General features: G+C 36.1%; 1 long non-coding RNA gene across 3 annotated transcripts in view; it reads right to left on the bottom strand.

The window, feature by feature from the left end:
• The window catches only part of LOC112531529, a 56090-nt gene extending 44304 nt beyond the window's left edge, over nt 1-11786 (bottom strand). For all 3 annotated transcript variants that reach the window (XR_003073361.3, XR_003073359.3, XR_003073360.3), the window contains exon 1: nt 11743-11786. This is a non-coding gene — a long non-coding RNA (uncharacterized LOC112531529). The remainder of the gene's footprint in view (nt 1-11742) is intronic.
• Between the last annotated feature and the right edge of the window lie 3010 nt (nt 11787-14796).

Genomic DNA, 14796 nt, shown 5'->3' on the forward strand with positions numbered 1-14796 from the left:
GCTGTGCTGCTTGCTTACTCTGAAATACACACAACTTATTTGGATAGTCAGAAGAGAGTTATAGTACAATCCCTATGAGGAATCTTAAGGACCTTCTATCATAACAGTGAATAAAGTGGAATAATACTTCTCAGAATCATGTAAACATTCTCATGTAACTAATGGATCAACATCTCCGACTAATAATTGCTTTATATTAGATCTTTTTTGTTAAATATCTTTAACATAATGTATTGTCAAATCTGTGAACATTCAGAAAAAGAACAATATGAAAACAATGAAGTTTGACATAGGAAATAATTTGCTAAGGGAAGTGCCAGTAATACTGTGTGTGTGTGTGCATGTTTCTGTGTGTGTCACAGATAATATGTTTTGTGGTGGTGAGAGGTGAGGAAGGCCAATGTATGTTCCTCTTGGTGTATTTCCAATTACTCAGAAATCCCACTCCAGGTGCTAAGAAGGACTGATTTGTTGTTGCTTGCTTTTGAGATGTTGGCAATGCTCTGAAGGCTAGCTTTGAGGCTGACTAAGGTGTGATGTACATAGTTCCTTCTTTTTACTACACAGTTGAAAGTACTACTTTTGAGGAATTCCACTTTAAGCCTGTAGGTACAGTAAGACATGTTAGGGATTTCTCTGTTTCTTTCTTTGTTATCCTCAAAAAAGGCTGCTTTAGCTCTTGAAGGGAATCTGTCATTGCTTAACAATTCTTCTACAATAAGTAATGTTTTTTGTCACACAACAAAACATTATTTATGTTTTGTCAGACACAAAACAGTCTGATTCTTTTATTATTTTCCCAAAAGGCTATTAATCCATCAAATAAATAAATAAAGCTGTAAGAAGATTCTTGACAATGCTGCTGTTACATGGAATATTAGACCAAATTAGATTCAAATGCCTAAAGGAAAGTGAAATCTCTTTTTGCATGCTGCAAAGCTGAGGAAAAGCATCTTGCTAGTGTTCATGGTTTTTTAAATGTGTATTATTTCCCTAAGGAAACATAGAATACATAAAGTAGACTTTTTTTTTTTTTTTGTCTACTTCTGACAATTTGATCAGCATAATGCAACATCTGTGTTAACTCATGATATCCACTGTTCTCTAGGTGTTGTGTTCCCCACCACACAGAGTTCAGGATGCTATGAGATGTTTGCAGCTGGCAGTTAATAGTATTAGTGTTAGCCAAATAGTGACCATCATGAATACCTAACAGTACAGTGAAAATGCTGATTGTCTGAGTTTTCTAAAAAATCAACCTCCAAATTAATATCTAGGGAAGAAAACAGTTTGCCATCAGCAAATGGCTATTATTTTGTCAAATTAAAACACTTTCCTCAAGTAATTACAGCTATGTAATGGTTCAGAATTCTGCCCACTATATTTTTTAAATAAGAACAACATATATATTTTTTCTAATTCCATTATAGCCAAGTAGGACCAAAAAATATTGTCATTCAAGGTTGTTTTTTAAGTAGAAACAGCATGGGAGGCTTTAATACTTGCAAATAGAGGCGCTGAATTTCCTAGAATTCTGTAATGCCAAATTTGCCTTTTGTACTGCAATGCTAATAATCTTCCATCCTAGCAAATTTCTCAACGTTTGTGTTATATACTGCCTTTTAAAACTATGCATAGCATTGTCTTTTTCTAATTTATTTAGGAGTGTGCAGGAGAAGTCTTTTTTAACTCTTATTTTTCAAGAAATGTATGGGTTATGCACAAAAAAAAAAAAATCAAGATCTTTGAGGCTTTAAAGATTTATATATTTATTTATCCACTTAAACCCTCAGTGAATTAAGGAGGATTTGTTTAGCCTTTACATAATTAAGATTGTGTAAGAAGGCCAAGAGGCAACCATGTTTCTTTATCCTTCCTCCTTCAGGCTGCAGCCACTGATTCATCATCATAGGGGGTTGATGCAGCTTCTGTCTGGTAATGCTTGTCATCACCAGCTCAGCTCTGAGTTTGGTTTCAACAGGTCAGTCAGTGCAGAGGGTCAGAGCAGGCCATTTGTGGGAAGTACTGTCAGCAGCTGGAAATGCAGCTGTGAGAGGCTTCCAGCCTGCTAGCAGAAGGGGAAAATAAACTTCCTGTATTCATCTAATGGGTACTTTTCAGGTAAGAATATCAAAATGTATCTTTCATTTAGTATCATTCACATTTGAAGGAGAATGAGACAGTCCACAAACTGTTTACTATCTTTCTCTCATAGGTTTATATCTACCTCATTACCTCCCTTTTCCCCTTTTAATTAAAACATGTCAGACACTTGAAAACAGACTATTTATAACATGACAAAGTTGCTTTCAAAGTAATTTTCTTTTATTTAGTGTTTGATTTCAGATTTCATGCACTTTTCCTTCATCTGGCAGTTGTCACTAAGGCAGATGGCCACCAGCTGGGAGGGCAATGTAAGTATCTTCCTCTAGATCTGCTGCCAGAGCTGCTCAGTAAATGCAATGTGAAGGAAAACTGTGTCAGCCTATTACCCATGCAGTGAGCTCACTTACTAACGTTTCCATTTCAGGGCCTGATAACGAAACTCCACTCTCAAGCAGGAAGCCAGGAGAGGGCTCTAGTTATTGGAGGTGGGAGGTGAGGATCTTTGTCTTTAATTTTCTATTTCCTTCCTTTCTGCTTCTGTGTCTTTAGACCCCCTAAATCCTATGACTCTGAACACCACATCTGCTGCTACTGGTTTTGTAAATAAACACTTGGACAGATTTCCTACATCTTCATGCTTAGCTCAACCCATGACCTGCCTATAAATAGGACTGAATTAAAAGCCTAAATTTTCATTGTCCTTGGCAAAGTTAATGAGACCTGAGTGAGTTTGCTGTTTTGATAAGCTCAGTCTACCTCTCCAATTATCACATTAATTCAGAAATAAATGATAGATATGTCACTTAAAATGTTTAATAAAAAAGTAAAGAAATAACTAGGGTACGTGGCTGGCAAAGTGGAGGAGGATGAAAATAAGGAAAAAGAAATCAGGTCAAAATCTTCCCTTAATTTTAGGTTTCGATTCACTACAGAAAAAAATTTTGTTATGCAATTCTGAATTTTTCTGGAGCATATCTAATCTTAGGGAGTTAAATGAGGAAGGGCTACTTAAATATACAGTAACAACTGCAGGTTTCAGGGAAACCTGAGGAGCTCAGAGGCAGTGATTTCACATGCTTATATTGGCACTAAGAATAGCCTAAATACAGATTTATTTATGTAAGTTCTTTTTTTTTTCCTTCTGTTTAATAAAATTTGTCAAGCTATCTGCAGTTTTCTCCACCTTGAAAACATGTATGTATTATATGTAAAAGCAAAGCTGCAATGAAATATTTTCCTATCCTCGCACAGTTTATTTTAAAATATAACTTACCTTGATTTAACAGTAAACATAAGCTTGGACAAGAATATAATAATTTTATTGTCTTTTCACTTAGAAGACATAGATAGAAAAATATGAAGCTAGTTAGAAATTTATTTAAAATAAAATGTAAATTTTTGAAATGCAATTTTATTAATTAAAACCCAACTGTCTTTCCAGGAAATAGTTTCATTTTTGAAAATCAGGAATTTCAAATAATTAGCAAAGCTTTTAACTGTTTTGTTGTTGTTGTTGTTTTTATTTATTTATTTATTTATTTATTTTAGTATAGAGTAGTTGGGCATATGAGTAAATACTGCTCAGAGAACTGGTGAAAACTGGGGTCCAAATAAACTCTTGCTTACATGAGAAAAGATGACTCTTTAAAGTATTATGAACATTTTTTCGCTGCTTAATCAAGACCTTGCACCAGTAGTCAGAGACCTGTGTATCAATTTCAGTTAAGCAGCTACAAAGAATACTCTAGATTTCCAAATTTTTTGCATTTTCAGTGAAAATATTTCCAGTTTATCTTTACAGTAAAATAAGAAAGTGTAAGCTATACTAATTATTCATTAAAAAAAAAAACAAAAACATTTGATTAAGTACCTTAAAAACATTTAAGGTTTTGGGTAATGTTGCAAATGTTGTTTATTCAAATGTGTTTGATTCTATGAACCATTAAATACACAGTTCCATTTTTCAGTACTATTTATGTTTTATTCTGTGTTTACTTCGGCTCACATTAAAGCAAAAAATTCCACAGCCTTTTTTGACCTTTCTCTATGATTTCATCAATTCAATAAAAGTGTTTTTCTTTATATGCATATTCTCCTAATGTTAAAATTTGCTCTAACTTTAAACAAAGATTTTTGTTATCCTTTATTTTCAGCAGACTATGGAACAAATACCTGCATTAATTATGCATATACAGTTACTGTTGGAGTCAAAAAGAAGACACGTGTTTAGCTCAAACATGTTATTCAGTTGAATTATACTGTAGAAGAGTGAAGATTATAAATATTCAATCTATACAGTAATTAATGATTTCAGGTTAAACTGTTTTCTAAAAAAAGCTCATTGATCTAAAAATATAACAGAAGAACAGCTCTTAATTTGCTGCTCACTCTTTTAGTACCTCAAATAAATTTCTATATTTCTCATTGTATCTCATATTTTCAGCATTCCCTGAGCTTTTCTGGATTGCACTTTTTTTGCTATTTTTTATTATTGTATTATTGTAAAGCAGACATTTTTATACAGTCACTTTGCTTATTTATATTTCATAACATAATTATTTTTTGAATCAACACTGTTAGAACCAAACGTTCCACAAGTGAACTTGGCTAACTTCCTTTCCTATTCTTATGTAAAAATACAACTGGGAGAGAGATACATTTTCTTATGTCCTTGCTCTTTAAAACAAAGTTCAATGGCTCTCAAATTAAGAACCCATAGCTTTGTATTGTTGTTATATTATTGATTGGAAGAGCTAGGATAGATATACAGTGGAGGAAGTAGCAATGTAATGTACAAAGGAAAGTGCATTAATTCCACTTTAATAGTCTACACACTGTAACTAAGAATGTTTGAAGATGGTTAGAGCATCAAAATACAGTGACATAATGACATTCTGATTACCAGCCAAAAGCTGGTTATGTTAATGTTTTACCACAAGTTGCCAAAACAAATATTGGACTGTGTAGTTTATTGGTTTTGGTATTCCTAGAACAAAGAAATCCTAAACGTTATGGATAGTTTATGTTACCAGGGATAGAAACAAATGGTTGTTTAAAATGACTAACTTGTGAATGTTGTTTGGAAATTCAGATTTTTATTTTTATTTTTATTTTTTTTTTTAGTTTTTAATTTTTAATAAAAATATATACTTAAGGACTTAGAAATGTCAGTAGTTTGACACCAGGATTTCCAGATCTTTGAAGCTGCTCCAAACATGGAAGTTCAAGGCCGTGTTGGACGAGGCCCTGGGCAGTCTGTTCTAAGGCTGGCAACCTGCCCACATCTAGATGATTGGAACTAGGTGATCTTTAAGGTTCCTTCCATCCCAAGCTATTCTATAATTCTATGATTCTATAATTCTTTACCTACCTTTGATCTGACTACCAAACTAGAGAATCTAATTTTCATATTAATGTCGTAAACCACAGAAAGTTAACAAGGTTGATAGAAAATAGGGAGAGTTGTCCAGTGTCAGTGCAAAAGAGTATATCTAATCTATTTTAGCATTTAGCACAGCATTTTTTTTTATTTTTGGGCAACTTGAGACTTACTCTTACCTTTTTTTTTTTTTTTTTTTTTGTTCCAGGAGATTCAAGATTGCAAAGTGAATTAACTTATATTTTTAACTCATTGAAAACAGAATATGATAGCAGTGATTTGAAAGCAGCAGTACTGAGTGCACTGCTTTACCTTCTCAAAGTTCTTTCAATTGCTAAATCTTCTTTTCCTGACAACAGGGCAGGAGTTGTTACTGAAATCTTTAAAATTAGGAAAATTCAAAGAATGTAAAATCTGACTATACTGGAAAATTTTATCAAAGAATCATAGAATCATAGAATGGATTAAGACCCCTTACCATGGACAGGGTTAACAACCTCTAAATCAGGTTGCCAGTATCCCATCCAACTCAGCCTTGAATGTATCCAGTGATGAGGCATACATGACCTCATGGGGCAACTTGTCCCAGCATCTCACAACCCTCGGAGTAAAAAATTTGTTCCTAGCATCTAATTTAAATCTCCCTTCTTTTAGTTTAAAACCATTTCCTTTTGTCCTAGCACTATCAGACCATGTAAAAAGTTGGTCCTCTTCTTGCTTGTAAGCTCCCTTCAAGTACTGGAAGGCCACAATCAGGTCTCCCCAGAGTCTTCACTTCTCCAAGCTAAACAAGCCCAACTCCCTCAACCTTTCTTCATAGAAGAGATGCTCCAGACCTTTGACCACCTTTGTGGCTCTCCTCTGGACCCACTCCAACAGCTCCACGTCTTTCCTGTACTAGGATCCCCAGGCCTGGATGCAGTACTCCAAAGGGGGCCTCAGAAGGGCAGAGTAGAGGAGGATAGTCACCTCTCTCTCCCTGCTGGCCACCACTTTTTTGATGCAGCCCAGGATACTGTTGGCTTTTTGGGCTGCAAGAGCACACTGCTGACTCATGTTTTCCTTTTCATTCATCAGGATGTCCAGGTCCTTCTCTGCAGGTCTGCTATCAATGAGTTCTTCATTACCACTCCTTCTGAGAAGAAATTCTTCCTAACATACAACCTGAACCTCCCCTGAAACAACTTACGGCCATTCCCTCTCATCCTACCACTGTAACTTGAGAGAAGTCGTTCCCCACTGTGCCACGGTCTCCTTTCAGGTAGTTTGCAAAGAGTGATAAAGTCTCTCCTTAGCCTCTTTTTCTCCAGACTAAACAGTCCCCATTTCCTCAGCCCTTCCTATTAGCCTTGTGCTCCAGATCATTCACCAGCTTTGTTGCCTGTCTTTGAACTTCCTACAGTGCCTCAATGTCTCTCTTGTAGTCAGAGGCCCAGAACTGTGTGCAGTACTCAAGCCTCACTAGTGCTGAATACACGGGAATGAGCATCTTATTGGTCTTGCTGGTTAAACTATTTCTGATGCAAGCCAGCATGTCATTGGCCATGTGGGCACACTGCTGGCTCATACTCAGCTGCTTGTTGACTTATATCCCCAGATACTTTTCCTCCGAGCTGTTTTCCTGTCACTCTGCCCCAAGCTTGTAGCACTGCATGGGGTTATTGTGAGCAATGAGCAGGACATGGCACTTAGTCTTGTTGAAGCTCATATAATTGGCCTCAGCCCAGATATCCAGCCTGTCCAGATCCTTCTGCACAGTTTTCTACTCTCAGGAAGATCAACACTTCCTTGCAGTGTGGTGTCATCTATAAACTTACTGAGGGTGCACTCAATTCCCTTGTTCAGATCATCAGTAACAATATTAAATAGGACAGGCCCCAGTACTGACCTCTTCAAAACACTGTGACCAGTTGTCACCAGTTGGATTTAACTCTATTCACCACCACTCTCTAGGCCCAAATATCCAGCCCATTTTTTTAACCCAGTGAATAGTTTAGTAACTATCTATAATTGTTTGATGTGAGGAATGTGCAGTTCACATAAAAGTAAATAAATTCTTTGTCCTCTGTCTAAAATTCCCACTGAAAGATGCCCAATATTACACAAACTGCATGAGAAAAACAGAATGGATTAAATATAAAAGAAGTGTACCACTTCCATCAAGATTCATTATCATATCTCATCAAGCAGCAATACGAGCCGACTGTTCGCTTTGGCTGGAGAGACAGGGACCGGGGCAGACAAGGCCCATCATACCCTTCTTGACAGTTGTCATTCTGTAGCACTTGAGCATAATGGGCAGAGCATTCATATTTTTGGTGAATGGGAAACCAGGACTGAAACCTGTTTCTGTGCCCCATCAGGAATGGAAGAAGATGGGACAAAAGCCCCAGGCTGGGTTGAAATGGAGTCTTTGACTACAGATGGGCTAGAGGCCCTGTGGTACAGACAGTAAGATTACCATTGCACACGAGGCACTAACAAACCTTTTGCTAGAAAAAGTGATTTATTTTTTTTTTAATTCATTTTTCTCTCCTGAAACAGAGGAGCAAATACACTCTGTGATATGTTTGGGATATAAACATTTTTTTCCTAATAATTTAAAAGTAGGTCTTGTACATATGCATCTGATATTTATTGATCCATGTGAATATTCTATTGATTCTTAGGGTTCTGAAATAAATTACAATGTTAGCAACTGCTGTGATAATATAAGCTTGATAATTAAGTAGTTTATTATCAGTAGGAATAAGTTCTCTTCTTAAATCTTTGGAAGCCTTTTTGAAGTCTCTTGTAACTGCTCTAGATTTTAAAGATCTCATCACAGTAAGGCTCTCGGTATCCCTATGAATAACTGTCATAAAGAAAGATTTAAAACTGTCATATTAAGGTATGTAATGGTATCGATGTTCAGGATCAAAATATCATAAAGAAAAGAGCATGATGAAAATTAGCAGATTTAGATGAAGTTGTCTAATATTCTCAGAGTACCTTCTCTTTTGTAAAGAACTTGTGTTATGGTGAGATGGTGAGAGGTCTTTCAGTTTATACAATTTGTTATATACATATAAAGCACATCATGCTTGGTGTAAACATATTGGCAATGTTTTCACTTTTTTTTTTTTTTTTTTTTGGTAATAAATATAAAGCCACACTCAGAAGTCCAAGAAACTACAGACTTTAAAACACAGGACTGAAATGCCATTTGTTTTTACTGAAACTATACCAGTTAATCAGAAGACATAATAGTCTATACTACAAAGGAAATAATAGCATTGTACAAACAATTCAGGATACTAACCACCTCAGCTAAAATAACCCTTAGCTATAGATAATGTTTTCATTAGCAGAACATTTACCTGTCTTTGTGTTCTTTTGACTCAAAAGGATGACTAGGTCACCTTACTCCACCTGCATCAAATCTAAAGCTATTGTCTTTAACTAGAGGGCTTATTACTGCTGTAAAAATAAAAGAGAAACCAGATGCAGATACAAATATTACCTGTACAGGCATATCCAAACTAAGAGCTTTCACAGCATTTAGGTTATAAGTAGTGTGAACGCTTGCTGTGTCATCTCACCTTGCTAAAAGGAATCATTTGGCTATACTACCACGACTCTAACATTGCTATGTTAATGTTTAGCAGAGGCACACAGATTGATTTCCCACTGATAAGAAAGAGAATGGGCAAGACAGAAGGATATTTACTGTGAGGGCTTTGTGTATTATATTTAATGCTATGAATATCACAGAACTTTTTGATCAAATACAGGCACTAAAAGCAGTACAGCAAAACACTAAAGCTGTATTTGTAAATTTGAATGACTATATGAATTTACAACAAGCCCCTATGAATAAACACAGTACATTATATCCTTAATAGTAGTAGACCAGGAGCAAACTGTTTGAAATATGATTTGATTAAGATAAACTAATTATTTCAGAAATTTTCCCCCCAAAACGGAGCATTCAGTCTATCCCTCCTGTACTATGATCTGTTGACTTGCCTGATCCTAGACTGTATAATATCCTATGCAGGGTGGTTACTGGATCTGTTACATAAAATATAATGTGTGCATTGTTTGAAAACATGCTTCAGATGCTTTTCTACCAGACATCAGATTATTTTTTTTTTAATAGTTTATTTTTGTTCTTGTCTCTTATTTTGGTAAATAGTAATTTGGATGTTATAAAACTGCCTTCAGTCTCAGCCTTGGCTTGGGAAAATAGCTTCAATCTAAAGACAGAACAAATGGAAGAATTTCTTGAACACTAAACAGATCTTCATAGGTCTCTCTTTTTCTCCTTCCAAGTTAAACACTGTTCAGTTTTAGGCATCAGAGTGAAGTACAAGGTGAATGTAAGCGTATTACTTTGCAGTAAAACTACCCTTCACAGTCAGCATGAAGCTGTAAGACTAATCTTTCCTCAGGAGGCTTCAGCCACTCCTGAGACATGGACTGTTTTTTACATGAGAACGAGGCTGCTGGCACTTTGCCAGCAAGTATTGGACTTGTACTTGATTGTGTATTTGGACTGACTTCAAAGTAAGTATTGGGTAAAACAGAGCACTGAATAAATTTATGTAATTTTTCCCTTCATGTCATGTAATTAGCACTCCTACACATTCCTTGTAGTTGTACTTGGGGAATCACAAATATTTTTGCAGTGTTTCTCAAAACTGAGCACATATAATTTTATAATAGATACCTATAAAACACCATGCCAACATCAAGTGAATTTGAAATTCTGCTTCATTTTAATCAATTAGTCACTCATGGGTTGAGTACAGGAATGTAAATATAGATATTGCTAAGATTAATAACTAGGCATTTTTAGAAAGGCAACATTAAATGTTTGCTTGTTAGTTGCAGTTAAGTAACAAATAACTGCAGTTAATCCCAAAGAATGCATATGTATAGTGGGGATTTGGTTAAGCTGAAGACAGTCTTCTTATCGAGTCAAAAAGGACACATTGTTCAGAAATTACTTATAATATATTTAGAATGTATTATTTAGAACAAATAAATAGATTTAGAATAAATATATAGAATATATTTAGAATATATTACTTGATATCAAGTATGTTAATTGTGTTAAAAAATTAGATGAAGTGAAATGGCTTCCAAGAGATCTAGTGCTTCAGTTATGTACAGGTTTCCTACTGAATAGGAGTTAGGATTATATAGAAAAACCTAGGTCATGCCGAACTCACTCATGCCTCAGTTTGCCTAACAGAATTCAGGGCAACATTTAGAAAATCCTTTGGTAATCTGAGGAAACCAAGAAAAAATGAGTATATCATTGTTGTGTCATGACTTGAGGTCATGAAGAGCTTTAAACATGCAAGTGGTGCTGGTTGAGACCCTCAACCTGTAAAGTCCACACCTGTCAAATGAAGGAATTCTTTCATTTAGGGTTAGTTTTAAAGCAATTTATTCATTTTCTCACCATTTAAAGGATGTATCCTTGCATATGTTGCAGTGAGATATGTGAAATCTCATGTATTTATTTTGTCTCAGTTATTTAAATTGTCTTAGCTAGTCCTGTAAATAGAAATCTCATTTTTAGATAAAAGTCTTTAGTAAATTTTAGGAAAGCCAGAGATGCTGCAGGAAAAGGAAGGGGTAAATCCTTCATACATTGATTTAGAATTGTCTGTTCCAACATCCTTTTCCTTTCAGTTTTTATTCTGCCTTTCAAAAACTTTCCTGCTTTTCCATGAATACAAGCAGAGTATATGTGTGCTCATCAATGGGATCTATAGTTTTTTTGTTTGTTTGTTTGTTTTGAGAAACAGCCTCTCAGAAATAAGAGTGCAGGTCAGAATTCTTTAACAGTAGGAAGAAAATAGCAGTATGCTGCCAAACTACAGAAAAACATTAAAGATAGGTCCAGAGAGGCCCAAGGACTACTGTGTCTGCAACCAGAACAGTACAGAAGTTTCACACATGGTTATTATTGTCTTTGTGTCACGGAGTTACCTAGATAGATCTGTGCCCGTGACAGGGGGGCAGTAGGCTTGTGGGCCCCCCTCCCCCCTGACTTCCCGAGAAAAAACGAAGCGGTGGCAACAATCTAAGAAGGAGAACTTATTTTACTAACTATGATGTTGGGATGCAAGATGACACGATACAATACAATCTAATTGGGAGTAAGTATAATAAACCAAATGAAATGAGGGAGAGAGAGCGAAAGAGCGATAGAGAGGGAGAGAGAGAGAGAGTGAGAGAGTTTCTGAAACCGAAAGCCTTACTTGATGAAGGTGCCCGGCTTGGAAAGCACACCCACTCCTCTGCCGGCAGCAAGCGAAAGTGAAGAAGCACCGCGCGCAACCAGATGACGTATCTTCCGTGATGTGTCTTCCTTCTCTGACCGTGAGGTCCTCTGGGATACGTAGTTCTTCTCTTTTGTCCATGATGTTATGATGTGGAATACCAATAGCGAAGTTACAAAACCATGACACTTTGCAAAAGCAACAGTAGTGGAACATGGAAGTTTGGTGTTCAGGGAAACGGCACTACAAAAAAATGCAAATCTACACAGAGAATTGGAAGGACTAGTACTGGTTCTCCAAAAGTGGATGCTAGAAGTGAGTAACAGAACAGACTAAGCACTCAGTGATTTGTAATAGTCCCCTAGCTTCCAAAACTTTTCTGCACAGTGATTCCTCAAGATTTAGTGGTTACTAACTTTTCATTGATATTTCTTATGTGAGCATTTACAATGTCCTTAGGAAAACATACAAATTTTTAACCTCCACAAGGATCTTGTGTCAATGAAGCCCTTGGTGAAAATTTAAGGGTACCATCCATTCAGAAGAATTAGCTCTCAAATTCTTTCCATCTCTGTCTAAGCTGAATTCTCAGTTTACTAAGACACTAGTACATAAGATATCTGGAAATTTTGTATGGAAAGAATGAAAGAAAGAAACAAAAATACACAAACCAAACAAAAAGTCCTGAAAAGAAGTACACAGATTCCCTCTCCAGTACTGGATTAGGTACCTTGGCATGCCATACACAGTGTTACTTTCAGTAGCAAGGACTACTTTCCCAAGATTTCAAATTGCAGTAATATGACCAGTAGGAATTGACAAGACCCAGGAAAATTTCTCCCAGGTACAGGGTGCTAAATGCAGGCATGAAAACAAAAATCTAATGAGAGTGTCCTCATAAGGTACTTCACTTGCATGTTTAATATGCAGAAATAGTGTGGCCAGCAGGAGCAGGGAGGTAATCATCCCCCTGTACTCAAGACTAGTGAGGCTGCACCTCGAGTACTGTGTTCAGTTTTGGGCCCCTCACTACAAGAAAGACATTGAGGCCCTGGAACATGTCCAGAGAAGGGCAACAAAACTGGTGAGGGGTCTGAGCCCAAGTCTTATGAGGTGCGGCTGAGAGATCTGGGATTGTTTAGTCTAGAAAAGAGGAGGCTCGGAGGAGACCTCATTGCACTCTACAACTTCCTGAAGGGAGGCTGTGATGAGGAGGAGTTTGGCCTCTTCACCCAAGCAACAAACAGGACCTGAGGAAATGGCCACAGGTTGCACCAGAGGAGATTTAGATTAGATATGAGGAAAAACTTTTTCTCTCAGAGAGTGGTCAGCCACTGGAATAGGCTGCCCAAGGAGGTGGTAGAATTGCTGTCCCTGGCAGTGTTCAAGAGGCATCTGGATGAGGTGCTACAAGATATGGTTTAGTGGCTTGTGGTAGCTGTGGTAATGGGAGGACAGTTGGACTAGATGATCTTGTAGGTCCTTTCCGACCTTGTGATTCTATTATTTATCAGTGAGATCGGATTGACAGAAGGACTAAAGATCTTATATATGTAGTTAAATAGAATCAGTTAAAATTTTTACTCTGTTTTATGGTTTCTAAATGACTTTTCCTCTTTCCACTGTCTTTACAGGGAAGATGAGACTGCTTTACTGGCCAATCAAATGCAACTAAGAAAGCGGGGTACCTAAATTAATATAATTCACTTGATTCCTTCATGTATTTTTTCACATTTGCTAAGTGCTTGTAAAACATAAAGGATGTGAGCTCAACTCTTCTGGATTGAGCTAAGGGTCTTATCACTGAACTATTCTTGGATACTGTACTATTTTTTTTTTAAGTGAAAAAACATGAAAGATCTTCATTTTTTTAATTGTTATCAAATAGAAGGAATAAAATATTCATAGAATAATATGTTGCTCTAAATCAGCTGGTGTTGGAGCTTCTGTAGCAAGTTATTTGTTTGACTGTCTGGCTAATCAGGCCTAATAATTTATATTTGTTACTAAAGAATGAGATATTAGGAATATACAATTAATGCATATACCTTTATAAGTACTTTCACACTTGCATTTTCAGTTTTCTTCTGTCATAAAAGTTATAAACTGATATTCATCTGAGATCAGGAGGAAGTGTAATATTCAAAATGTCTTTTCAAAACACTAGTTAAAGACAGACCACAGATATACATATATATGTTTAATTTTAATATATATACTTTTTCCATCTTCATATGAAGATAGTTAAAATATGGCTTAAGGGATTTTCTTTAGACATTCCAAAAAATTCACCTTTATTCAGAGGCCAACTGTAACAAATCATGGCTATTCACACCTGGCTCAAAGGGTCATCGAGCAGGGATCAATTGTAGCAAAATTGCAGCCTCTACTACTGGAGTGAAAGGAACACATAGATTTAAATACTCAGTGAAAAAAAGAAATGACAGAGTTGACTCTACATTCGTGTGCTTTATTTAATTCCAAAATAGTATTCAGAACCTGAGTGTCTATATACTAGACACTTGAGACTAACCTTTCTGATGCTACATGTGTGATGAGTTGTAGAAGTAAGACCGGTACTTCTGTTTATGTTTCCCACATGGTACATATAGATGAGATTAACATCTATTATTACAACCAATTACACACTTCATGGCCAAGTATGCAATTTTTTTTTGCTTTGGTTATAAAAACATAAATAAAATACAATAAAAGAGACAGAATCCAAAACCAACTGATAGGAGCATTTTAATAGGAAGTTTTCAGTTCTGACAATAGACCTCTTGGTGTGAAATAAACAGCTACACAGTACAATATGAAGCATCATGAAGGGTACTTGTCTGAAAAATCACAGATAGTTCTGCGCAGCTTTGGTGGCTGATTCAAATCATGGTTTGATTGTTATAGTAACTTCCAAAATGAGCATTCTGTCTGACGATCAGACAGTCATGTACATGGTGAAATAGTTACGCCAAGAAGAATCGGGAGATTTGCCAACAGCCATGAAATTAGAGATCTCATCTTAGATACAAA

This window comes from Gallus gallus, chromosome 1, assembly GCF_016699485.2.
Source record: "Gallus gallus isolate bGalGal1 chromosome 1, bGalGal1.mat.broiler.GRCg7b, whole genome shotgun sequence".
In the NCBI taxonomy this organism is placed as follows: Eukaryota; Metazoa; Chordata; class Aves; order Galliformes; family Phasianidae; genus Gallus; species Gallus gallus.